At 41.1% G+C, this 6,992-nt stretch overlaps 1 long non-coding RNA gene across 2 annotated transcripts in view; it reads left to right on the forward strand.

Moving 5' to 3' along the window:
• Positions 1–6,600, forward strand: part of LOC132219894 (uncharacterized) — a 65,639-nt gene extending 59,039 nt beyond the window's left edge. For both annotated transcript variants that reach the window (XR_009449628.1, XR_009449629.1), the window contains 2 exons: positions 2,178–2,280; positions 6,151–6,600. This is a non-coding gene — a long non-coding RNA (uncharacterized LOC132219894). The remainder of the gene's footprint in view (positions 1–2,177; positions 2,281–6,150) is intronic.
• The last annotated feature ends 392 nt before the right edge of the window (positions 6,601–6,992 follow it).

Genomic DNA, 6,992 nt, shown 5'->3' on the forward strand with positions numbered 1-6,992 from the left:
CCCACCAAAAACAATGGCTGCAGGATATCAAGCCAATTGCTGCCGGGAAGGAACACAGGTTAGGCCAGTGGTTCTCAACCTTCTGGCCCTTTAAATACAGTTCCTCATGTTGTGACCCAACCATAAAATTATTTTCGTTGCTACTTCATAACTGTAATGTTGCTACTGTTATGAATCGTAATGTAAATATCTGATATGCAGGGTGGTCTTAGGAGACCCCTATGAAAGTGTCGTTCGACCGCCAAAGGGGTCGCGATCCACTGGTTGAAAACCTCTGGGTTAGGCCATGTAGACTTTCTCTCTTCATTCCTCAGTATCCCAATTTTTTCCTGTTGGCTCCAAAGCTAAGCATCTCTCTATCCTGTCCAACCCCTTCCCCCCAAAAAAACAAATTATTCTCTGAAAAGCAAAAGTTATCTTTATGTATTTTTTAATGATATGCTAACACATAGTTCTTATAAAGTCTTTTTTTTTAATTATCTTGCCCTAGACCATATCATTGTTGTAATATTTACTGGACTTCTAAACACACATGAGGTTGGCTCTACTGTAAAAAAAAAAAAAACACAAAAAACCCTTAATTAACTGAATAATTTCATCACTTCATCCTGGCTTGGACTGGCTTTCACTTCCGTTTCATCTAGCCAGTGTTTCTTCTTGTCCTGAAAGTATCTGTATGTCAAATGCATTTTTGTGGCCAATCAGCAAGCATTTATCCATAACGAATCTTGCTTCTGAGAATAGTTGAGTTATTTCACCCAAAAATTCTATTTGTCCTCTTCCTCTGTCTTTTCTTGGCACTATGAATGGGTTTAATTCCACTACGAATGAGTTTGACTAGTTTCCTAGGAAGGCAGGTTAAACCACCCACATGTGGTTATATGGAGCAGAATCTTGTGAACCTAAAGATGAAAGAGCAGGGGGAGCAAAAGGAAAAAGTCTTGTCTATACCAAGCACCTTCAACATGACAAGCACTAGTCTAAGCACATTAGATTTATTTCCTCATTAATTTAAACTCTGCTTTACACCCCCAGACCCTGCAGGCTTCCATCTTAATCTCTTGTAGCAGGTCCCCACCTTTGGCTGCACGTACAGTGGAAATTCCATTTTGCTGGACAATTCATCCAAGGAATCACAGAGCAAAGGGTGTTTTTTTAAGAACACAAACTGAAGTTTCCATCACTCAAGCCCTAGCAGAAACGTATGCACTAACACTTACTGGCCCCCTTGAGCAGATACTATGTAAATATATGCCGGAAGATCAGTTGCATCACATCTTTTTGAATAGTTAAATTGCCGACTTTGCTAGGATGACTCTGACTCCACTCAAAGTCACCCATAGAGCTGGAAGGGCCCTTATAGGTTATCTAATCTATTATCCATCTCCCCACTTCAGGCATGAGAAAATTGAGGGCAACCTGGCAAATAGGCAACCCCACAACTTTTCTACTTTCCTCTGCATCTGCAGGTACTTAAAGGGGTAGAAAAATTCCCATAATCCATCATCTAATATTTTTAGGTCTTCTATTTAACCTCCTATTAAAATCTATTTTAGTTGTTTATACTGACTTACCTGGTTGTTTCATTGATTCTGGGGACCACTGCACACCTTGTTCTGAGCAGAACTGAGATGCATCTAAAGCACAGCAGCATTCCAACAGCCAGAGAGCAAAGCTGGCCCGGCCTGTCCCTTAGCTGAAACCACAGTCCTTCGAGCTCAGCCTCAGGGCTTGGCCCTTCACAACACTATTTCCATTCTTCAGGCACATTCATCGAATACTACTATGCAGAGCTCAGGAGTAAAGAGGAAGCAAAGATTGCGGGCTTCTCTGTGTCTTTACAGTAGAGAAGTTGAGGCCTCAGCTAAGCACATCATTTCCTCATTAATTTAAATGGCAGTACGGAACCCCTGTCATCACTCTTGGGCTTGGGAGCCTATTTTCCAAAAGTTTCCTCGTTAAAGGAGAGAGGAGTCACTCACTGCTTGTTTAAGACAAGGGTCATTATGTGTTAGAGAAGAGAAATATGCTGAAGCTATTTCAAAAGCACCCGGGGGTTCCTTGGGAAGATCTAACATGATGGAAACTCACAGAAAGCCGAACACTTAAACTCAGATAGCTCTCCCAGGGCTGGAGCTGAGAAGCTGAGAATTTCAGCTACTCTTTCTGTCTCTCAGTCCACAGGTGGTCTCTCTGAACTCTGCTTCTCGCAGGCACCAGCTATCTTCTCTGGTCACGACCCAGCTCCACACCCAAGGCTCAGCTCCACATGACTCCCAGGTAAGTATTTAATATCCTAGCACCGCTGTGTCTCTTCATTTGTGGTACAATGATTTACCTTGGGTTATGTGTCTTTCTCTGGTGCAATCAGCAAATGGCTGGAGATGGGTGTTGAAGTACATATGGCAGACAAGTCCAGGGCTTGGGTAGGAACTGATTAAACTAGAAGGGAAGTTGGCATGGAAACTGATTGTTACCCTTGATGCAACAGTGTAAGTGCATTTTCTGAGACCCGTCATTATGGTTTCCTCCTCCCCTCTTGCCTCAACTTCTCCTTTTCCTAAAATACCACAGGATGACAGAATCAGGAATAGCCCAAAATAAGATTTGGAATTTCTCTAAATAAACAATACATTTATGACTCAGAAAAAGAATAGAAATCTGTTTCCCCTAACACATGAGCATGCGCACAGGTGCATGAGCGCGCGCACGCACACACACACACACACACACACACACACACACACACCCCTCACCCATCCCAAGGACTTAGCATATACAAACACATTTGTAAACACTCAACAAATATTCACTGAATGAAAAGTGAATGAATGAATGAATGAATGAATGAATGAATAAAATGTGTATGTTTGTGTAGATGTGAGTTCCTATAGGCAGTAGTATCACAAAATCCTAAAGAAACATTTTGCCCATGTGTAATTAACTTGTCATCCTTCCATTAGTGTAAGTGAAAAGCATCATAGAATAAAGAACGTGGATTCTAGAGACAGACTCTCTGAGTTGGATTAGTGTGACCTTGGACAATTTACTTCACTTCCTTGTGCCTCTGGATCTTCATTTAGAGAATGGAGATGAAAATACTAGGATTAGCCAATAACAATGGATGAAATTGAAGCAGTAATAAAAAATAAAAAAAACTCCCAGCAAACAAAAACCCTGGGCTGGACAGCTTCACAAGGGAGTTTTACCAAACATTCAAAGAACTAGCACCTATCCTCCTCAAACTATTCCAAAAAATCCAAAAGGAAGGAACACTTCCAAACTCTTTTTCTGAGGTCAGCATTATCTTAATTCTAAAACCAAATAAAGACACTACAAAGAAAGAGAATTATAGACCAACATCCGTGATAAACATAGATGCTAAAATCCTCAACAAAATATTAGCAAATCAGATCTAGCAATATATTAAAAAGATCATACACCATGATCAAGTGGGATTTATTCCAGGAATGCAAGACTGGTACAATATTTGCAAATCAATGAATATGATACATCACATTTAAAAAATTGAAAGACAAAAATCACATGATCACATCAATAGACTCAGAAAAAGCATTCAACAAAATCCAACACTCATTTTTTATAGAAACTCTCAGCAAAGTGGAAATAGAAGAATCATATCTCAACATAATAAAAGCTATACAAACCTACAGCCAACATCATACTCAATGGGCATAAAATAAAACCATTTCCCCTAAGAATAGGAACAAGATACGGATTTCCACTCTCACCATTTTTATTTAACACTAGAGACCCAGTGCATGAATTCATGCATGGGTGGGGTCTGGCCGGCCGGCCCCAATCCAATCGAGCCCGGCCAGCTGGGGGGAGGGGCCTCGGCCAGTTGTCGGGATGGCCCCGCCCCCTGATCAAACTCCCAGTCGAACTCCCGGTTGAGGGGACAATTTGCATATTAGCCTTTTATTATATAGGATAGTACTGGAAGTCCTAGCCACAGTGATTAGACAAGAAGAAATCAAATGCATCCAAATTGGAAAGAAGGAAATAAAACTTTCATTATTCCCAGATGACATATTGTACATAGAAAACCCTAAAGATTCCACCAAAAAGCAACTAGATTTAATAAATGAATTTGGCAATCTAGCAGGGTACAAAATCAACACCCAATAATGAATTCTCAGAAAGAGAAACTAAAAAAAAACAAACCCCATTTATCATTGCAACAAAAAAAATAAGAGATATGGAAGCATGGTCCAAACTGATGAATCTCAGAGGGACAGGAAGAGATTAATCAAAGAATTTATATGCATACTAGAGGCCCAGTGCACAGATTCATGCACCAGTGGAGTCCCTCAGCCTGGCCTGTGGGGATCGGGCTGAAACCAGCCCAGTGCAAGAATTTGTCCAGGGTGCATTTGGCCTGTCCTGCCCAGTCCCGATCAGCCAGATCCCTGCAGCAAGCTAACCTACTGGTTGGAGTGTCTGCCCCCTGGTGATCAGTGCGCATCATAGTGACTGATCGAACGGTTGAAAGAACAGTTGGACAATAAGCATATTATGCCTTTATTATATAGGATATGCATAACCCATGGACACAGACAATAGTGTGGTAGGCCTGGCAGAAGGGGTTGGGGTGGGGAGACTGTGTCAAGGGGAGGGGAACATATGTAATACTTTGAATGATAAAGATAAATTTTGAAAAGAAAAGAAAATAACAGTATTAACCTTAGAGGAGTGGTGTGAGGATTAAAAGAATTAACATGTGAAAATTTCTTAGAAGACTTTCTGGCATAGAAAGTGCTGTATAAGAATTAGTTATTATAATTAGACTAGACAAGCAGATTTTTCCCTAAACTTAATATAATTCAACAAATATTTATTGATATATGTACATCACAAATATATATATATATATACACACACATTTATATACAGGTGTGTATCTGTGACCTTATAGGATATAATAAGGATTAGTCAAGGAACTAGGTGAGGGAGATAATTATATAAGCAACTAGCCCAAGAGGTTTGAATTTTTTAAAAAAATGCTACATAAAAGTACCCATAAGTTGATAAGAAGCTAATCCTGCCTGGGAATTTACCCCGGTATGGCTCAGAAATGTCAAATACTAGGAAAGTTTGCCAGGTTGTACAAGAACTGAAGTCAAACGTGCATTGACATGAGCCCATTCACAACATGAAGCAGCGGTGAGAGGCCAAATGGAAGTGGCAAAGGCAGTTTGTAAATCCTGACCTAAGAGTCAGAGGGCCTTGTCTATGAGGTTCAGGTTGAATTTGATCCAAAGAAAATAATACATTCCTCTCCAGTTAGCATTCTGGGTAGAGCTACTTTTGGCCGAGACAAGCCAGGTATTAAAATGAATGAACAACACTTCCTGGCCAAGGATAATAGCTAGCATTGCCCTTTCCCAAAGCCCCACCTCTCACAACCTCCCACAGCCTTTCCTCGCCCCATTTGTTCAGCAAATTCCAGTTGCAGCCATTAGCTGTCAAGAGATGTATTGATCCAGGAGGTGATACCTGTGGAGAAGCCCTTTCTCATCTCCCCATAGGCATACAGTGACATTGTCTCAGGTCTCCTCAAATGTAGCTGAGTTCTTTACTTTCCGCATGGAGGCCATGGAGGCCAGAAGAAATTATCTTCCTTCGACCAAGCTCTCCCTGTTGGGCTTCTTCATGGGGTTCCAGAGTGAAGTTTGTATAAATAAAGACTGACTTTCCAGTTGATTCTCAAAGTCATTGCCGGACTGCTGCATTCTCATTGGGTATTGATCTGCCATGAGCATTTGCTCTGAGTGTCTCGTCTCAAGCTTCAAAGCTCCGCCAGCATCTGAAAGAAGAAACCGCAGTCTAAGAGCTGCACATTTAATAGAGGCAGAGCAGAAAATGAGTTGGTTTTGAGAAAAAGTTGTGAACATTGTTACAAAGCCTGACTCAAAAACAAATTTCATGTAATGAAAACAGCATGGCTTCCAGAAGTCAACACGCCCAGTGCTGTCCATCACCTGGATGCGTGGTTTAGCAAATCCCTGCCTCAAAGGGCTAAAATGAAAATCAATCAGACAACCTTTGTAATGTACCTAGCTCAGTCCATGAACCAAAGGTTTGCCTCTTTCTCCTTGTCTCTCTTTTCATAAATGAAATAGTCAGCAGAAACCCGGGACCTACAGAATGGAGATGTGGCTGTGGTGTGAAGTAGGGCAAATGTGGTAATTTTCCATGCATTCCTCGTTCAAAAAAATCTTTATTGCGGTTACCTCAATGGGAGGTTCCTACTCAGTGGTTTTACAGGGGTAGTATCGGATGTTCTGAGGTATACAAAACTTTAAAAAACAGACATGGATTCTACCCTCAAGAAGCTTCAAGTCTCATACATGCTAAAAGATGAAAGATGGCCCTAACTGGTTTTGCTCAGTGGTTAGCGCGTCGGCTTGTGGACTGAAGGGTCGCAGATTCGATTCCAGTCAAAAGGCATGTACCTTGGTTGTGGGCACATCCCCAGTAGGGGGTGTGCAGGAGGCAGCTGATCGATGTTTCTCTCTCATCGATGTTTCTAACTCTCTATCCCTCTCCCTTCCTCTCTGTAAAAAATCAATAAAATATATTTTTTAAAAGATGAAAGATGTATATTTAAAGCAGTAAAGTGAATGTCGGGTCATAATTTGTGATCTACCAATAATTGCTTAGGGGTTTCAGAAAATAAGAAATGGTATGCAGTCACTACAAATGAGGAAGGAACAATGGGCTGGAAATAGAGACACACAGGGAATGTGACAGGACCTGTAAACTGTCCTGAAAGGACTGACTTAGGGGCACGGATAAAGCTTCCAGCTAGAAGGAGTGCATAAAACCATAGCCCAGCTTCCACGTTTTGAGGACCTACAATAAGTCATGTTGTACTAAGCACTTTTCGAACATTTTCCCATTAATCTTCCCCCTAATACTGCAAGGAAGATGCTATATCTCTTGTTCACAGAAGAAACTGACTCTGA

This window comes from Myotis daubentonii, chromosome 17 (genome assembly GCF_963259705.1).
Source record: "Myotis daubentonii chromosome 17, mMyoDau2.1, whole genome shotgun sequence".
Lineage (NCBI taxonomy): Eukaryota > Metazoa > Chordata > Mammalia > Chiroptera > Vespertilionidae > Myotis > Myotis daubentonii.